The 20,264-nt window shown below is 48.7% G+C and overlaps 1 long non-coding RNA gene across 2 annotated transcripts in view; it reads left to right on the forward strand.

Moving 5' to 3' along the window:
- The first annotated feature begins 3,269 nt into the window (after positions 1–3,269).
- Positions 3,270–20,264, forward strand: part of LOC114880012 — a 48,937-nt gene continuing 31,942 nt past the window's right edge. For both annotated transcript variants that reach the window (XR_006829786.1, XR_003790015.2), the window contains exon 1: positions 3,270–3,540. This is a non-coding gene — a long non-coding RNA (uncharacterized LOC114880012). The remainder of the gene's footprint in view (positions 3,541–20,264) is intronic.

A 20,264-nucleotide genomic window follows, 5' to 3' on the forward strand; every position in this document is an offset into this window, starting at 1 on the left:
AGGGAAAAAGCCCCCGACTCCAACGACTGCCACCCACCCCATCCTGACGGCCTTCCCGGCCACGGAACCTCTCCTTCCTCTGTTCAATTTAAAATACTTAATCTGTCTTAGTCCAGAGCCGCGCGAGGTTGTCAAATGCAACTGTTGTTCCGGGACGACGATCGCTGCCTTCTCGTCCCAAGAAACACGCAACGACGGACCGCGTTCCTTTCTACCCCTGATACTCCCTTAACGATGCCTTTTCCGCCAAACAAGCAGCCCTTACATGTTGAAGAATCAAGCGAGATCCTTAAAGGGTAGTCTACGTTTTAGATCTGTCGCTTTTAATTGCATTCTCGTTTCAATTACAGAAATACTTTATTTTGTAGGTCGTAACTCGAATTATTGGGCGCACAGGTAAAGTTGAGCGAAGAAATGAAAACAGCAACTTAGGAACGATGATATTAATAGAATAAACAGTCGCAGAAAGAAGAGGAAAGTAGCTGGCGATGGTCGGTCCGGTTGAGAACCACCGTGGAAAATAAGAAACGGGAAAACGGCGAGGATTTTAATTTGCATCCCCGTTCCCCCGCAGCCACCTTCCGTCTCGCTCGCCACCCAGCCGCCCTTGTCTTTTGCAGAGCTCCGGAGAGCCTAGCTACTTTCTCCAGAGGGGTGGAAGAAGGAAAGTAAGAGGGATGGCGAGCAGGGGGACGAAGAAGAAGGGGCCAAACGGTTGGAAATATCATAGCCGCACGCGCAGAACGAAATTACCGATTTGCCTTGGGCGTTCCTTCCTTTTTTCCGATTCCAAGCTTCTCATCTTTCTCCGTCGCGAGCGAGCCAGCGAGCTCGTTCTTCTTCTTTCGTCGCCCTTTGGTCCGTCGACACACTGCTCGTCGAAACCACCCTCATCGCGAAGCCCCGGCATAGCAAATAACTTTCATAATTCTCGATTAGAAAGTTTTCCTTCTCAGCCTGCTCTCCAAGAGAAGCGTACGGGTCATCCTTCGTTTCGGCCAACCCTTTGCCGTTCCATCGGCATTTTTCTCTTCTTTCCCTCCCCGTCGACCGGCACAACGTGGATGGATATCAAAATTGACTTTGAAGGATGTTTCGCCATCACCCTTCGTACTTATTCTCGATCAAGCTTTCTCCGAAACTGATTCTTGTCATCGCGAATGTTTACGAAATCCAATAGAACTACACAAAGTAATCAAATTGTTTGCAAAACTTCTGTTCGAAGGGTAGCAAATCTACATACCGTGAACTGGTTGAAAATGAGTTGAAAAAAAAGTGGAATACATTGTCGATGGAAAGGGTAAAATTGTATCCAGGACTGTACCGAGAATCTATTGAAAGTACCAAACGAGCCGTTTCGGAGGAAGGCTGTAGGGTCAGCGGCGAGGGTCACTCGACATATGGCCCAAATCCTGGGCCAAGCAGTCATTACGCTGTACGAATTCGATCCCCTCCTGATTTCGGACAATTCTCCATACCCGCCTCCCTTTTTCTCTACGGTATCACGCTCAAGCAACACGGCGAATTCATTTTACTTTCAATATTTCGCCTGTGTACGAGTTTAAATGCTTCCTACTTAAAATATGGAACGCTTAGTACGTGTTCCACTCGAGGATCAAAGGAATTCGATGCAAACGTCTTTGATCAAAGGCGATGGATAACGAAGGAGGCCACGAGGATAAGAAGTCGGTGAGTCAGGATTCAGGCTGATGTTTTTCGTCAGACTGCAAGAATGGCCGGACGCAAAGCATTTTGCTCACAATGCGCGTTTCGAGCAGAGCAAAAGAAAAAAAGAAGAACGAAGAGACGGCGTTCTTAAGGGAGGACGGGGCACGCAAAGCGAATGGAAGAGGTCGGAATAAAGAGGAAGAAAGAGATGAAGGAGAGGCTGTTGCCGGCATCTCGGCCATGGTACCCATTTCGCTTCATTAATTTCTCGCAAAGACAGTGTCAGAGTCACGGGGGTTTTCCGGCAGCAGGGGCTCCTGGGGACCCGAGTCTCCGCTCTGGTATTTAAATTCAAAAACGAGAGCGAGCCAACTCTCAGCTTCCTTTTCTCTCACTGTATCCTCCTCCCGCCGAAGGACTTTCCTAATGTTTTTCTCTCGTTTCTCATCCTTCTCTCGAAGCTCACCCGGCAAGCCCCCTAAACCGCTCTCCTTCAACAGTACCAACCAGCCACCCACTCGGCCACCCACTCGCCCGGCACCCCTCGTTCCAGGAAGGCTCAGTCAATAAAGTATTCTAAAAACCCCGCGCGAATAAGAGCCGTCTTACTTCCTCTTACTCCTTTCCGCCCGCCTCAGCCAACCTCATCCCCCTTTTCGTTCGAGCTAGCAACGTACCCCCTCGCACCCTCGTTTCGTCCTCCTCCTACTTCTTCGTCCCTGAACCACCCCGTCAACCCCACCGTGACGATGGGTGGTGAAGGAGGGTGGTGGAAAAATAGGGGTGGCAAAAAACGTCAATAATATCGGCAAGATGGAAGCTGCACGAATGTTTTAAGGGATTCCTACCCCTGCGGTTTTCGTTCTTGCTTCTCGACACTCCGTCTTCCTTTCTCCGTTCGTTCGCCCCCCCTCGCCTCTCTCCACGTCCACCTTTTCGAATCGCTTCTTTGCTCGCTCGCTAAAGCTCCTTCCTCTTCTTTCTGGCCGTGTCACCGTGCCACCAACCCCTGCGAAAATATTAACGTCCTTCCCCAACGACACCCACCTCCACCCCCATCTCATCCTCCTTAGCACTCGTGCCTTCTCATCGCGAGAATCGTTTTCGCGACACGCTTTTTACCTCGGATCGTTCTTCTCCGATGAATAATGAAACTTCTGGTAAATACGCGTCTGTAATTCTATGCTTACTTCGCAGTTTTCGGAGACGAGATAAACTAAATTTGTCTTCTGAATAGCTCTTTGGGGGAGGAATTTGTGAATGGCACGTATGTGTGTCGATGGTTGCGTTCCATCTTTTAGAGATCGAAAGGGTATGGTTTACAGAGAATAATGAAAATAGATCAAAGTTTGTATGTCTTTTCTATAGGGAAAACCATTATCTACCTACATATATTGCGTATAAATTAATTGTCAACTTGTTTGTAAAAATTATACATTCTCAACTAGTCGGTATATGTTTAAGAGTCGCGCGCGTTCCACTTTGCATTCAAGGCCAACAAATGTATACAATACTCGCTTCGACGATTTCCGAGCTAAGTGCCGATTGACCTACAATAATAGAACCGGCTTCTGTATTCCTCGACAAATGATAAACACAGGTTCAGTCACCGCGCTGTTGTCTTTGCGTGTCGACGCGTCTGATTTAACGTACGTCTGTCTCTTCGGAATTCACATCGCGAAACGTTCAGTTCGATTTCTATTCGGTTTCCGATCGAATTTTGGTGATGTGAAAGCGTTCAGTGACTGCTGACTAGACGTGCGTGTTGTGAAAGTGATCGGAGAAAGGGAAGAGCTTTTGGCAATGATGCGCCATTGACTTGACTTCGATCTACACGAACGTACCAGGAAATCCAATTACTCACTGTATGAGGTATGCCAAAATTTTGGAATTTCTATTGGCGATGTTTACCGATAAATTAGTTGGTACAATAGCAGAGTGCAAAATTTGCGTTGCACTAATTTTATTTTTAAGCAACAAGAAAGCACATTTCTCCTAAGTTATTTTTACAATGCGCAAACGTTTAATTGTTACGTCTTATCGTAAGATTACCAATCGCCCACGCGTACAGTTTATCATTCTGTTGCCTATGCAGCACTCCATCCTCGCTCGCGCATTTCCAATTAAAAGCGCGAGGCACTTATCGATACGAGGCAAAGAAAAGCAGCAAAAAATGCAAGTTCGTTCGGAACGGTTCTCCTTTCAACCCGACCATCGAAGCGTTTTCTCGCGTCTCTGGCCATTCGCGCGTTCCATGAAAGAGCATCGTAGAAAATAGGCTGGGAGCGGTATTTTTCCGCGTAACCGGCAGCTAGACGTTCGGCATGGTCGATCGAGAGGAGGGTGGCTATTCCCCGCAACGCGTGCACACAGACGCCTACCGGTATCGCGTTGGGTAATTAGCGATGTTGAGAGGACCTAAGTACTCTAGCATCCACCTCTGCCGCCACCGTTCACCCTCTCCCTCTTCTTCCTTCAGCTTCCATTCTGTCTTCCAATAAATGGATGGATAGATAGATAGGTAACGTACGAGGCAGCTGCACAGAGGTCGCGTTCAAAAGACCAAGAGCGGGCGACCTTATTGGGTGGTAGGCTCGCGCGTACACAGATACCACCCCTCTCAACCCTTCAGCGCACCCTCTTTAACCGGCGCGTTTGTATACGCGAGCGTTTGCGTCGAAACGACGATACACACCGAGACGACGTACGCGCGTGGGAATATCATTACCCCAGTCGTGTGTTTTCCGTTAATTGCCATTATCGGTGGAACTTAGTTAGGGCTTGCGTTTCAGACCGTCCTCCTGGCAAGACCTTTAAGAACGGACACTCTCTCTTTATCGCTTCCTACTTCCGTCCTTAGTCTCCTCCACTCTTTTCCCGCTCGCGATACACAATTTCATTTTGATTTCACGGTGGACGTTGTAATTTTATTGCAACACACTTTCCATTACAGAGAATTCAAACTCTCTGAGTGAGAAATATTTTTAATGGCAGATTCTTTGATGCATTAATAGACAGGAAATCAGCTGTTTGGTAGGATCGAGAGATCTCGTTGACTTTCTTGGCCTGTTCTCGTGGTCCTTTCGCGTGGAACCGCGAAAGGGTTGTAAAGTGTACCAGTTTCCAAGATGCGTTTCTCGGATCAGAGTTCACTTTTTTCTGGAGGGTGAAAATTTCTCGAAACACGGACGGTACCTCCCGACCTTCCTCGCAGCCTTCTTCAGTTTCCCACCCCCGGCATCGTTGCCGGCCCTCCCCCTCCTCCAAGCCACCCACCGTCGACCAAGCTTGCCTACCAGCTACACCACCTCCGCCTCACCTCCTCTTCCGGTTCTTCCTGCGAGCACAATGGAGCCCGAATCCATCTCGGACAACCTTACCCTCCTTACCCGGCTTCTCCTTCGACTCTCCGCCGTTGCCGCCACCCTTCTTTTTCTTCGTATCTCGCTGAAACAGCGTCGAGGAATAATTCCATTTTCTTGTGCGAGTACAATTTTGCTTTCAATTTATTTTCCCCCCTTTTTCCTTCCCTGCTGCTCTCTCGCGCCACGAGATCTCCCAACATCCACGGAGATCGCTTCTTTCTCCCTCTTTGTATCTCGCTCTCGCCCATCGTTCCGTTCATTGCGTTGCCTCTTCCACGAACCTTCTTCGCCACCTCCAACCTCCAGTCTACCAAGGTCCTCTCTCTTTCTTTCACTTTACCTCGTCCCGGCTCTTCTTCTTCTTCTTCTTCTATTTCTTCTTCTCTTTCTCGCCTTCTTTCCCTCTTGTTCAACCTGCCAGCCACCCTCGCGCTACCGTCCGTTCCTTTCGTCCTGCTTTCAAGCCCCCCTCGAACCACCCTCTGGCCGTTGCCGCGCGCGCCTTCCGTCTTTCTTTATCGTTTCCTTAGTTTCTCCGGTTCAGCCAGCTCGTTTCTTTCACCGTCGGGTCCGCTCCATCCGACCTTACCTCTTCGACCGTTGTAATTATTAAACATTGCGAGAGCCAGCAGCGGTAACAAGCGTTTTATAACTGCGCGAGCGAGCTGCCCGGGGTATCCTCCTTTTGTTGCCCTTTCCAGCCGCCTGGCCACCGACGGAAGCGCCCTTGAAAAGCGAACATTCGACCAGGAAACCTTCGAGAAAACCTTAATTTACGCTCTTCGTATTTATTTAAACACACTCGAATTTCATGGTTGGATTTCCAAGCGAAACGATGATATTGGGGTAGAAATCGTCTTTGAATAAGTTGGCAATTAAGGATGGACGCGGTTGTTTCCTTAGAATTAGAAGCATTGTTCTCCGAGTGGAAGTTATCGTAAGCATCTTCTGCCGTTTGGAAAAGAAAACGAGCTCGCGGAAAGGGGTTCGGGTCGGCCTCTACTCTCCGCTAGATTATTCCGATTAGCAGCCAGAAAGGGGTCCGCCGGGTTTTGTTTCGTGGCTGCGAGCGGGATTTTCGCGAGCGATCGCTCTCGTCTCAATCTGGATTTTAATAATTCCCCGTGTCTGGGGATGGACGCACGAGCGAACCGAAGAATTCGCCATGCCTGCGAGGGTTGCGAATAATTGCCGGAGGGTGGAGAGAGGGTGTGTTTTATATTTTCCAGGAACGTCTGTCAGTGACTGGTTCCAGCATTCTCTCAATGATCAACATAATCTTTCCTTAATGTTTCCTTCATTATTTAAACTGCTCCTGTATGCATTAGCACTCTGATGAAATTTTAGTTTACGCGTCAAACTGCAATTAAAATATTCATTTGATGTAATGAAGCGAGTATAGAGAAGAAAAATCCATTTTACAGGTGTTAGATTAAGTAGGGGATAGATTTCCTATGAGAGCATTTTTTTGTACCCTCGAGGGGTCGGTTTCAAAACAGAAAAAAATTCCTATGCCACCCCTTTAGCTCGGTTTTTTCTGTCGCAATCGTCCCGACATCTGCTGGTCCTACAGGAAACTTTCCAACCCTGTATTACCGTCTGGAATTATACTACCCCGTCCTCTGCAGTGGAAATAGAAAGACCATTCTATTTTTTCCTATCGACTGCGTGCACGAAACTTTTCTACCCCGTACTAAAACTATGAACTGAAAATCTAGATACAAAATTATTTGATTTTTTTATTAGAACGTAAAATTTGTGCCATATTATTTCTAAAGAGTATTTATGAATGTCTCTAATCAAGTTCCTCTCGTTTTATTCACTAATACTTTTTATTATTAGTAACTTTTCATAGAATAATTTACAATAGATGCATTTGTTGATTGCAGAGACTTTCAATTAATTGATTTAATCAGAACTTAGATTATTAAATCCTTTCGGAAGAATTCTTCTCAGCACTTCTAGTCGTCCATATTTCCAACGATTCGTTCGAGTCGGGGGGTTGGAATAGGCCCCGCCTCGGTACCCCTGTGGGCCTGGCATCAAACAGTACCCCTTGCATTAGGGGCGGTACCTTTCTAGCTGTAGATGAATTTACAGATAATTTTTCTACCCTCCGTTTAACCCCACTAAAATTCCTTATCTACCCGAAAAAACTTCAATTTCATTATTTCTAAGTACGCCCACGTAATTATGAATGCAATATGCAGTTGTATGCAAGTGCAGCTGCGTTTAGCGTTTCAGAGATGCTGCGGAGATTCTTTGCGAACGTTTTGAATTTTTTGCATCAGGATATAGACGCGTACCTGTTATATTTTCGTAGGAGATTGGTCGTTACGAAACGTCTCGCGTTTTCAAGCGCGTGTAACGATGCACGTAGAGACAAGAGGTAGCGAGCAGAAGCGCAACAGAGGGCCGCGCACAAAGCATCGATAACCACGTCCTGGCTGCACTAGTCCTCTTTGCAATTTGCCTGCTCCCGTAGATTGCACCTGCACGGTCTATTACCGTGCAAGTTCGTCTGCGAGAGAGTAACGTAGCCTGAAACCTTGCTACCTTATCCTTCTCGCGATGCGGCAAGGGGGGACGTCCCTATTATAAGTTGCGAACAAACTTTACTTATATGCTCGGCACTACCATCCGCATGCGCCCACTTCTGGCCCCGCGTTCCTCTTTCTCTCTTGCTCTCTTTAGCTCTTCTATCTTCCTCCTGGCATGTTACCCTCCCCCTGCCTTTTGCATCGTCAGAGACCCCCTTTCTGTTTCCCTTCGTTCCTTCTATGTCGTCTCTGCTCCTCTTGCTCGACCTATTCATTAACTTGACTCGAAGAGACTCGAAGACTGCGCATCATTCGCTAATAAGATACCCGACGAGGGGAATAAAGAAGCTGGCAACTCCTTCTCGGGCATCGAAGTCGAACGAATATTTTTAAAGATTTTTGTTTGAAAAATTATTTCTCTATTAGTATCGCGATTACAACTATCGTTTTACTGTCCGATCAGAAGGAAACGGGATTTAGCGATGATCATTCAGTTTCGATGGATTAATAGCTCTCAGTGTTAATCTGACTCGGAGTGACCAATGACCAGGAACTAGTTCAGTGGCAGTTCGGCAGAAGGACCGGACAGAGGGGTGCCTATGCCTTGGGGCGATGCTTGCTCTAATAGAAAGTCACACACAAGTTGACCGTGTGCATCGCGTCTACCTACGTGGTCAGCACACACGCGTCCCTCTTCTTCCAACCATCCAGCCCTTTTGTCGCGATCTTATGCGTCCGCGCGATCTAATGAGCCGTTGAATAATTGCTTATTAATGATCAACTGACCGCACGCGAGAGATTCGGCCTTATTGTTGCCTATTGACGCAACTGCTGGGCTAATGATGCCACGAAGAAAGGCAGCTTGACCACTGGTCACACTGTTACTCCGAAGCTCAATTTTATTATTTTTTTCTTCTTTTCTTCTGTGTTATATGCACCCCTTTGATCGAGCAATGTATGCACCGGTCCCTTGCACGCCACGCAGTGATTCTGAATCGAACGGCGCAGAATGCAACCCTTTTTATTCAACAATTGATTGCTATATTAGGTACCTTTAATTAGTATTCATATTTCCACGAATCTTCGTTTAGATCCTTCGTCACGATTAGAGTAATCCACGTCAGGACGACGGAGGTTCGCGTCTGACGTCGATTTTAACACGCCAGAAGGACTTCTTATTCGTCCGTCGTTTCGCCCGAACTTGATGGAACTTAATTAAAGTTTCTTAATGAACGTCGCTGCTGCAGCCGTCATTACCTTCCGGCGTATCGGCACACGAAACTCACGGAGAAACTGCTCTCCATTATTTTCACGGATCTTCCGTCGCGGACCGGTGTTTTTCGACGATTGTAAGACGTAAAGAAAGAAGATCGAAGAAGGGAAAAAGGAAGTCTCGATCCACGGCTCGCGATAAATCCTTTTCGTTGCGAGACATTTGAATCAAAAAGTAAATTTCATTCGGGGTGTGCGGCTCTTTCATCGAGCCCCGCATCTGCCGTTTCACTGGACATTGTCCTGTCCCAGAAATATTTGAAAACTGGTCGAACTAGACGCTCTGCCGAATAGGCGCCACGAAACCGATTCGTTGGAACTGGTCCCAATTGGCCGGCTGCAAATCCGGTCACTCTTGTTTCGCTTCAAATCCACGTTGGATTCGCTACAGAAACAGTATCACGTTCGAAATAATAGAAAATATCCTGCAAAGCGTGTTTGAAAATCGCGCGATGATTTTTCAATATTTGCTACTTCCAAAATTTTCTTTGATACAAATCTTGAACTGAACTTGTTACTTTGTCGCTTTCCCACCGCTCTGCCCGGTCAGATTTAAGGTGAATGGGGGGAGGGTAAAAGTTCGAAACCCTTCTCTGGGTCACAAGGGCCACGGACTGACCCGGAACAGGTTTCCTTCTTGTCTCCTTCGCTTCACATTTTTTTCTTCTCCTCGCTACTCCTTGTAGTGTCCGAATCAGATTGACCTTTCGGTCGATTGTCCATCTTCCTTGGCCAGCTATCCCGTACGGAAACTGGTTTTCTTTCCCACATATCTACGGGCCTGACCGGTCACTCAGGGGGAACAGGAAGAGTGGGGCACCAGAAGTGACCAGTTCCTGGATGCGTTCCCGTCCTTTGGTCAGTTTACGATTTTGTCCCGTGATCGACGGTGCCTCTTTCTTTCGACTGTTGAAATTCTCTGACGAGAAACTGGATAATTCAGGTATTACTTTCATTTTTCTCAACCACTCTTATTATTTCTTCCGTATGTTAAATAGTTAAATCCTGTGCACCCGGTGGTTAGTCGAGATTTTAAAGTGTTACCTGTTTTCGAAAGGATTAAGTATTGCAGGTAGTTCTTAAGTAAATCGATACAATGTCTTCTTTGTAGTTCCGTTGAAAATGAAATTTCTTCGAATAATTCTTGCTTCTTCTCGTTTGAAAATAAACGTTATTCTCGTTGAAACATTGGTCAATGTAGCGCGTATCGCAGTTAGCGAGGCGATAAAAATAAACGTAGCACGTCGCACGCTTGGTATATGGCACGCAGGAAACGACGTTCCACCCCCGCCTGGCATAGAATGCTTCACCCCCCATTTCGTTTCGTGCTACGCCGTAAGTACGTACTTTGTGCTACCCTGTAGGATAGTCAGGTTTTCCAAGTTCTCTCCCCTTTCGAGGGAAGCCACTCGAGGGCGGAGTCCCGGAGTAAAGCGGCCATACTGCCACCCCCGTCTTACCGACCCTCTTCTACCCCCGCTGGCAAAATAAGGGATGAAAAACAGGATGAGGGCAATGGTGCTTCTGGAAGCGCTCTCAAGCATACCGCCTTGCTTGCGAAGCTTCATCGGGAATTCACCCTTCCACCCGTCGCCTTTATTGCTTTTCCTACCGTTAGAAATTGCGTCTCGCGAAAATCTCTGAAACGAGTGTGACTTGATTTTACAAACAAATTCCTATTTCATTTTACGCAAATTATTCGTGCAACGTAGAAAGCTTTCGCGAAATTATTTATGAATGCTTTTGATCTGTTTACTGGCCGACATTTGGATCGATGAAGAATAACTTGATCGAGTGTTCATAAAAAATGAATCGTTTTTAGAATTCATCCAGACCTTTCTCCAAGAAATACGGAGACCTTCTCAAGAGCAAGAGATGCTGTTTACTATTTATCAAAAGCATGCTTCTCCGTCTTCGCGTAGGGTGTTGTGCCGCTAAAGACAGAAAGGGAAGTCTTGCCCTTTGCAAGGAAAGATTCAGACCGGATTCTCTCGTATTCCAAACCAGTCCATAGCTTTCAGTTCTCTCTCCCTTTCCTTTTCTCTCTCTCTCTCTGCCTCTCTTCAGAGAGAAGATATTTCTCCGTAGGAGCTTCTCGCAGAGTGAATGCTCCTTAATTTCCTTTGAGCCGTTTGCTCCGGAGTAAAATCCACCCCCTTCTGTCCGCCCTTCCTCCGCTTTTCTAACAGACCCCCTCGTCTTGCCTCGCCTAGCCTAGCCTCGCCGGCTTCGTCGCATAACCGTCGTCGGCTCGATGCTGACGCCAGCTCTCTATTCCTCTCTTTCTTCAGCCCTGCAGCTTCTCCTCGCTAGCCTTATTCTGTAATTTCGTTTACAAATGAAAGGGCCGCAAGCTACGACTTTGTACGCCGGGTACACGCGTCTGCAAACGCTCCAGTCCGTGACTGTCAGGTACTATGCCCCCCCTTCGTACCCCTTTGGAATACCTTGAAAACGTCGTCTCTGCCGTTTCCTTAACGCCCTTACCGCCTGTTCGCTATTCGTTCGCCAACCGTTTCTGTTTCTGTCAGCCGTTGAAATAATTTCTCTCTTATCAATGATTACGTTTCTTCGAGAACAGCCGACAAGTTACTTCGTTTAAAGCGACGTTTGAAACACGCTCCGAGACGAATGTGTTTGCGGTGAAAGGAAACGGGGAAATATCGCAAGGTTTTTTCCCTGAATTTATCGAAACGTGGCTTCCCTCTTTAGAAAGACAAATCGTCCGGCACTTTTGCGGCAGCTAGGAAAACCTCGGCAATGCGAGGATACTACCCCGCACGTTCGGCACGGTATTTTAATTCGTCGGGAATGTTGGCGGACCGCCAAACGTCCGCAGAGATTTCTTAATACCCGCCGCAAATGCTTGGCGTCTGTGCCCGCGTCGTTCAGGAATCGGGGGTGGTCTCTGTCGCGCGCTGGATCGGAAGAGGGTGCAATGCTCTAACGATACCATAAACGTTCACGTGCCTCCACGGACGAAACTTGTCTCGTACCATTGCATAACGTTCAAACAACGGGTATCCTCTTATTGTTTCGTATTTCATTATAAAACCTTGACCAAGGATCGAGATAACGGAGCCTCCGGATCTTTCTCTTGTTTCAAAAGATACTTCGAACCTATTCGTACACAATTCGATCCAGACATTCGAAGCATTCGGTGTTCCCTTTCGAGACGCGACTCCCTTATATTCTCTGAAAACAGCCCCGCGCGGTCCTCAACTCTCGCGTTCTGTCTTCGTCCTCCTTCATTCGACTGCCTGTCCTCCCTCTTTCTCCTCCTCTCACTCTGTCACCGACTTTCTGTCGTCGCTGGCTTTTGTCTCGGTGCGCGCATTGATTTCTGGGGCCAACTTCGCTTCGTTGCCGGCGTCGTTAAATTATAATCGCGAAACACCCCGGCTCTGAAGTTGCAGACAAAGCCGGCGAGGCAGAGGACACCGGCTGCAGGCTAGGATGGGCAAGGGGAGGTGGAAGCATTCCGTTGAAACGAAGGAACCAACGGGTACGAGAGGCTGGCACCAGATACCTACAGAACTTTGGGGCACCTCTCGCGCAGCCAGCTCAAAGTCGCTTCGACCCCCTGCCGTTTCATCCATCGCATCGTTTCGTTTGATTCTCTGCGAAATTCTGAAACTTCGCGAAGGAACATCGTTCGCTAACCGGATGGTTTTGAATATCAGCCGCGAACGAAACGGATGCCTCTATATTTTTCAATTAACCCCTCGTCTTGCTCGCTTTTCCGACGATTCAATTTTCCTCGTTCTTGGGGGGAAGAAGCAGTTGGCTGACAGTAACATAAGGCGAACGACCACTCGCGTTCCCATGGCAAGTTGAATTCAGACGTGTCGGAAGAAAGTCAACGGGGGTGAGAGTGAGCCGACGAAACCCTAGCTTTACTCGCCCTCTTCTCAAGGGGTTGCCTCTCGTTCTCGCTTTCGCGCAAGATGCCTTAAATAAATGAAACTTCTACCGCGCCGCGCAAGAACAGCCGGCACAGGCATATAAATTCTCTCGCTTCGTAATTTCAAACTCAAACACCACCGGGGGCCGACTCATCCCCAGCTTCCCGTCTCTCCGTTCTTCTCGCGCCTAGGACGACTGAGATTTTCAAGGGTGATGATCTGCTTACGATTCCCTTAACCCTAACGCTTCTTACGGATTTCTTACAATTATCATGTTTCGAATTAGCCACCAATACGTTCTTCGTTAATTAGAATTTACACAGGAACAGAAGAGTTCCTTGCCGATTTACGGTGGGTGTTGGAACAGAAAATCCTCGAGTCTCCTTGGGAACGGAGGCTGCGGAGCGAGAAAGGGCGCGAAGCCGAAGGCAAAGGGGTCGATCGTAAAATTCGCAACCCCTTGGAAATTCAACGAAGCAAGCCGAGATTCACGAGTAGGACCGCGTGCTCTTTCCACAATGGCATAAATCCATGGAGAGGCCTCTTTCGCGCGAGCACCGCCCGGCCAGCCACCCGTTCCGTTTTCTCCCGTGCTCCTTGCAGTAATTTCGAGAGCAGCCCCGCCTAATCTCGTCCTAAAATCTAATTCCGCCAACAATTTCTAAGCCGGTCCATTAAAATTCTAAGCACAGTGCCGCGGCAGCCAGGGAAGAGGGAGTAAACCGGCGTAGCGGTGCCGGGAGGATGGTTGCGAGGCTGTGGGGTGGTTGCCGAGGGTGGCTCGGGTGGCTGAAACAATAAGAACGTTGCGGAGGCAGCGGTCCCAACCCCCTGCAATCCCCGCCATACCGTAAGAACGCCGTAAAAGCTCGCCTCCTCGCGCTTTCATTGGCTGAGCCGGCACCCAACGAGCGAGATATCGCGCAAATAGCGACGACGAAACGACGAGCCACGTGGAGCGAGAAAGAGAGAAAGAGAGAAACAGAGCGAAACAGCAGGGATTCGAGTGAAGAGGGAAAGAGAGAAGCCGTTGGAGAACGGCATATAAGCATTCACGATGCAGCCGCAGTAAAGGACGCTTTTCATTGAGCCGTCTTATTGTGCCGGTCTCGCTTCAAGTTTCCAACGACGTTAGCGGCTCTGTTTCCCTACGTCCGCTGTTTTCCTTTCCTCAGCTTTTGCCTTTCCGGCCGAACTCCCTCTTTCACCCTCCGCACCCACCGCCTTTCTCATCGAATAGAAGGTCGTACGAACGGCTCCTTGTTCCTTCTTCTCGCGAGCTCAGATTACCCCACAAATCCCGTGGGTGGAGGATTGTTGCGCCGCAACCTCCTCCACGATAATCGTCCTCGAAGGAAAATCAATTTTTCATAGAACGCGTTCGCGCTTACGAAAATTCCTTCGAGAGTTGTTAGTTCAGAATCTTCCGAATCAACGCGTGTATGTTTATGAAGAAACGTTGTAGAAAATTAAATTTGTTCTTGTATAGCATCGAACGATTTTCTTCCAATTTGTTTTGGTCGACGATGAATCACGGTAGGATGGTGCTGGGAACGATATCGTCTTGGGGGCAGACGGCCAAAGCGGGGTCGTAGCTGGAATCTTGGGGGCAGGGGGTGACGGCGGGGACAGGAGGTGGCGCTCCTTTGCGAACCTACAGGGCAAATGCAGGTTTCAGGTTGCTTCGCGTGCACAATTACCGGGCACAGGATGGGCGCGGGCGGGAATGAAATTTCGTCTTGTGTAGCGGGAGCAAGCAAAGTGTACGCGCACCCTCTTCGTTCCGCACGCTCTAGGGAATTGAGTTTCGCCTCATGAGAGAGCGAGGAGACTGGCGCGGAGAGGAGCCGCTCCTACGAGACGAGGAGAAAGCTCGGTTCCGCGACGAGGGAAGAGGAGAGAGAGGCCTCTGGCTGGCTGGATGGGCTGCTGTAACACTGTTATTGCCAATAATGGCACGACTATGCGCGTACATGCTTCGCTGGTTGATCGAGAAATTGATTTACGAAAAGAATTATCTGGTCCGCCCTGCGATTTTCCAGCTTCTCAATACACCTTCTGTCTCTTCTGTCCTTATTTTGAACATTTCTCAACAGTTTCGCAAGAAAACTGTCTCTGTCTAATTTTTATTTCAATTTAGAGGATAATTAGTCCTCGAATAGTTTGGAATTTCTCGTGGAGTTTCTCGAGCTTGGATCTTCGTAAATAGAAAAGGAAAAGTGGTAGCCTGGAAATCTGTGTCTCACGACAGATGTTGATACCAGTTTTCCAAGCAATCGCGGATATGGCGTCAGTCGGTCGTTTGCTCGAAGTTCGACAGCGCCTAATCCGCGAGTCGAAGTAAATCGAATGAAGTCTCGAATTAAATACAGCCCTCTCTGTATTCCGGGCATACCGAAAGGGGATGCAAGAAGACGGGGGGCGGGAAGGGAAAGAGACGGTGAGCACGAGCTGACTCCATGCGAGACGAGGCGAAGCAAGGTTCCTTGTATTTAATTACCAACTCTAAGTCTCCAGTCGGGAATGAGGGAGCTTCCACCCGGGCACACCTCTTCTTCGCCACCATCCACAACCACCCTCGAGCCCCGTTTCTGCGCCCGCAACCTTCTCCCCCACGTCTCTTCTTCCGAATGCCAACCTCGCCGTGCTTTTGCTTTAAACGACTCCTGGAATTCCTCCGCACTCTTGTTTTCTCGTCGCGGCTCGAGTCTAGTTATCCTTTCTGGCTAAAGAAAATTTTCCCATTAGAAAGAACGCGGGACGTCTTGGAACGTCTGATCGTAATGGAATCTTTCTACTGATTCTTTAGTAGAAGCTTTCGTTGTAAGAAATTGAGATAAAATAATGTGAGATTTTCTACTGAAAAAGGATAGAGAGTATTTTCTGCTGATTTTTCATCGGGTAATTTTTAATCAAGGTAATCAAGACATACAAGATCTCGTTCCAAATTCAACAGTCTTCCGTTCGGTTCTTAGAATTCGAGTTCTGCGATCGTTCGCAAAGGTACGAAAAGATTGAATAAATCATTTAGATAGTTTCTGCTCGATCCCGGCCGAAAGGTAGACGAAGGGTCCCGTATAAATTTTCCAGAAGACGCCCCCGAACTTTCGTCGCGTTCAATTCTCGCATTAATAATCCGTCCAAGGAAGCATTAATAATTTTTCGCGCGTCTTTCGAGTAGGTCGCCGAGCCGGAGTGAAAATTAGGCAGCAGGTCGAGTGACATCAAAGAGCTCTCTCTGCCGGAGGCAGCAAAGAAGGCTTCCTGCCCCTTTTCATCCCTTAAATCCCACCCGAGTGGTATTTGCCAGGGCGACCCAGCCTCCCTCGCTTTCCATCATTAGCGAGAGAGAAAGAAAGGGTGAAACGGAGCAAGGGAGGAAGAAGCTCGGCGTGTCTTCTCCCTCTTCGGTTCGCGTACTACCCTCCCTGCCCGCCCCCGTCTCGTCCCAGGCGAACGTGTTCTGGTCCTGGGTTCGCGCAAATATCGCCTTTCATATTCCTTCGAAGGAGCAGAAAATCGTTACGGTGCCTTTTGCGCGCGCGCTACGGGAAATACCTACCTCCGGTGTTCCTTTTCCTTCGCATCCAACCTCGCATCGTTTCGTCTCGCCACGGACAGAGAGCTCGGCGAGGGTGTAAGTAAGTAAAGTCTCTCACTCCCCTCTTTCACCCTCCGTTCATCTCTCTCTTTTGCTGTTTCTACTCGTTTCTCACTCGCTCTCTCTCTATCTTTCTTTCCACCCTCTCTAGAAACGCTTTCTACTCTGTCTCTTTCCTTTTCCATGCAAGCTCCTCTTTCGTTAGCCTCCCGTCGACCCCCCGTCGGCCACCCTCCGCGCTCTCACCCGTTTTCGCCACGTTTTCTCTCTCTCTTTGCCTCGACGGAAAGCCTCGACGGGGCTGCAGAACCGCTGGAGCCCGCTATTAACCCGCTCCTTTCCCTTCTGCTCCTCCCGCAAGGCCCCCCTTCGTCGCCCGTTGCACCCCCTTTCGTCTAAGCGCGAACAAAGATGGCGGAAAACTAAACAACTAGGCAAGGGCGCAAGGAACAATTCCCCTCTCGCTTCCTCTTTCCATCTTTTATCGCGACCAATTCGACAACCCCGCGCCTCCTTCTCACGCCGTTCCCGTGCTGGCACACGAGTCCGACCAAGGGACGTAACCCTTTCCGTCGCCGTCCTACGTTGACCCCTTTCGACGTTCCAAGGAGAGAACTAGAGGTTTTGTTGTGGTTTCCCGCGAGACCTTACCCGCAACGAACGATTTCTTCCCTCCGTTAAAGAAGATCATTTTCGTTGAAATAAATGACAAAAGGGTTGTGAAAATTAAAGAGCTATCGAACGGTCTTCCGAGTTAATTTCAGCGGAATATACCCTGCTGGAATCTCCTCGTGAATTTTTCACGAAGGACAAAAGCAACACAGCGAAGAACGCAAAATGACCGTGTGTCTCGGAGGCCGCGTGAAGAAGTACGCGGGCCAGGCTTTCGTCTGAATAAATGATGCTTAATCTTCATATCAGAAAAGCGGGCGAAACGGGTCGGTAGAAAGAGGATACCGAGCCGGGAGGATCGGTACACGTACACTGATAGAAGTAGCGGCGAAAGAGAGAGGACGAAACGTTTCGGAGAGGATAGAGACGGACTGGGTGGAGGCGAGGTTAGGGGCGCCCAGGAAATTTCTAGAAACTTCAGGTTTAGCAATTAACGTCAGAAATTAACGACGCCCGCCTGCCTCGAGCGCAAAGCGCCGGAGAAATTAGTCTCGGAAATTCTCGTAAAATTTCTCGTTCGCTCGCGGGCGCCAGCCCACCCCTTCTTCTGCGCCCCCCGTTCTCCCACGCCCCCCCCCCCTCCCGACTGCTGCCTCCTGTGCCCTGGCGAAGGTAACATGGCGTCAGCAGTCGAGGCGAGCGGTAACTTTCCGGAAATTTTCATTAAGCCTGACAGTAATGACGTCATCAGTCAGTCGGCCCGACCTCATTTGGAATCGTTCGCACTCTCGAAGCCATCCCGCGCTTTCGCTCTCGAACCATCATGGAAATCCTTTCTTCGCCATCGCCATCGCCGCTCGCGGATACCCGCCTCCTTTTGCGAATTTATTTCCTGTCCCAGGCGAATCTCCATCTCTGATCGCTCGACGCTTACACCTTCCATCCCTGCGAAAGCTATTTTCACACCTCATCCCGAGGTGAGCTTTGGTCAAGACCAAAGCTACGTCTCGAATTAAAACTCGTACTTTGAAAAATTTATTTACTCTAAAATATAACGAAGATTCCGCGCTCTTAGGATAAATAACTCTTCTAAGAAAGATCGTAGAAATGAATTCTGCTAATCGCCTTATCGCGCTCAGTCACGCGACAGGAATTCCAACGCGCGATATCGAGTATTCTTCGGCGGATTATCAGCTCGATGCGAATAAGACGTCGAAGGGTTTCCCGCCGGATCTCCCGGTATACAGACAAAGAATCGTTAAAGGACATCCTTATCGATGATATCGGCCGGCAGCAAACGAACGACATATCCGTTTTCCCAAGTAATCTCGCGGCGCTTCGGGCGATTCTCAAACAATTCTATACATCTCCCGAGTGTCGGAAGTGGCTGGTGAGCGGGGGAGGATAGTAAGAGGAGAGGCGTAGAAAGAGCGAGATGGTGTCATAGGGAACGGTAAGCAAGAAGGGCACGAGTAAAGGAGAAGGAGGATTGTATAGAAAGGCGAGCGGGTAGGTGAAACAGACAATACACCTTCGCGGTGGGTGGCTTATCTAAGAGTCCATGGCGTAGCCCCGGGGGTGCAGTAATAACCGGGAGGGCGGGCTGATACCGGGCTAAGAAATGATAACGGCACTCGCAAGCCAGCCACCATTTTCGAGTTATATTGCCTCGAAAGCCAGAAGCGGCAGAGAGGAGAGGAGAGAAGGGCAGAAAGAGAGAGTAAGAGAGAGCCACTTCAGCTATACCACCTTCCTCCTTCTCCATCGTCTCTTCGCTCTTCTATACCCTTCTCACCTCTCTTCCTCGCCGATGCCTCGTCCCTCCTTCTCTTCTACTGCACCTTTCTGTCGGTACCTATAACCTCTCGTAGTCGTTTCTAGAATCGGCCGCTATCTGGGCCCACACACACCCCCCCCATATAGCCCGTTCCAATGCCTAGAGAAACGTTTCACCTTCGAGTAGCAACCTTCGCCGTTCCGATTCCACCCCCGGGGGAATAACGGGGCAGAGATGCATCGGTTCCGATGCACCGGCGATATTCGATTCCTTCGTGCGACCCATGAATTTTCAGCTAGCTGCATCTTCGATGGAACCCCTGGGTATTTGCGTTCCCCGTAATCGCTGATAACGCACGGCTAAAAATGACCCCGTTAAGGACACCCCTTTGGCTCCGTTCCGTTTACGACTTCTTGGACCGGATGTTGCCTCGACTATGGTCACCGTTTCCTCTGTCGTTTCGCTCTTGCAAACTACGGCTCTTGATGCAACTGATTGCAGTTTGGTTGCATTTTCTTCGTTCGAATCGAAAGATTTTTCAAGACACAATTTTTGTTTTGGTAAAAAATTTAACGATAGGTGGAAGATTTTTGTCATGAGAAAATATAAAAACACAGAATATGAAATGGGGAAATCTGGGAGATCGCGGTCAGTGGGAAGATCAAGTACGAGAGGGGAAAGGGACGAGGTCACCCCCTAGCAAATTCGGACAGACAAAGCCACAACGTGACCAATCTCGTCCGTGTTAAACTGCGGTTTGAACGAATGTTTTGCATTTTACTCCTGCGGGCTAATTTATGTGAGAGAAACGCCACCCTCGTTTCACACCCTCTTACCCGCTAGCTCGAGCGTTTTATTTTCACTTAGACCTTCGTACGAGATTCTCCTCAAACTTCCTTTTCTTCCTCTCTTTTCGCTTCGTGTTTAACACATTCAACATTTTTCCAACATCTTTTTCTTTTAACCAGCTATATTTCAATTAAGTTTCATTCAAAGAGAATGAAAAACAACAACCCTCGTTATCGCCTGTAAAGCCGGTCTTTTACTGGAAAACGATTAAAGAGAGTGTCATTCAGTAATTTATGGCACGGTCAGATTCGCGTGGAATTGAAATTAATATGAGATTCACTGGTGGAGCCGGACCGGAAGCGTAAGAGAAAAAGAGACGGGGTGGAAGTAAAAGAAGAGGATAAAGAGGAGGGGGGTATATTTAGCACAAAAAGCCTCTAATTTCCAACGAGGGTGTAAAAACGGGGTTGCCACTCGGGTCGGTGTACGCGGGCTGCTTGTTGGGTCTATAAAACGCCGCTTAGCTTTTTTACCTCCTACCTCGTAGCTCCCGAAGGGCTGGTTTTAACCCCGTTAAGCTGTTTCCCGTCTTTTCCCGCGTTCCTTTTTTCCGCGGCTGGTAAATTGAGCGCAGACCCTCTTTCCTCTGTCCCATCCCATTGCGGCGCCGGTTACACACGAACCACCTTTTTTCCTCTTTTTTTCCACTCGTCGCTTCTGCAACCCCCGATACCC

This window comes from Osmia bicornis, chromosome 10 (genome assembly GCF_907164935.1).
Source record: "Osmia bicornis bicornis chromosome 10, iOsmBic2.1, whole genome shotgun sequence".
In the NCBI taxonomy this organism is placed as follows: domain Eukaryota; kingdom Metazoa; phylum Arthropoda; class Insecta; order Hymenoptera; family Megachilidae; genus Osmia; species Osmia bicornis.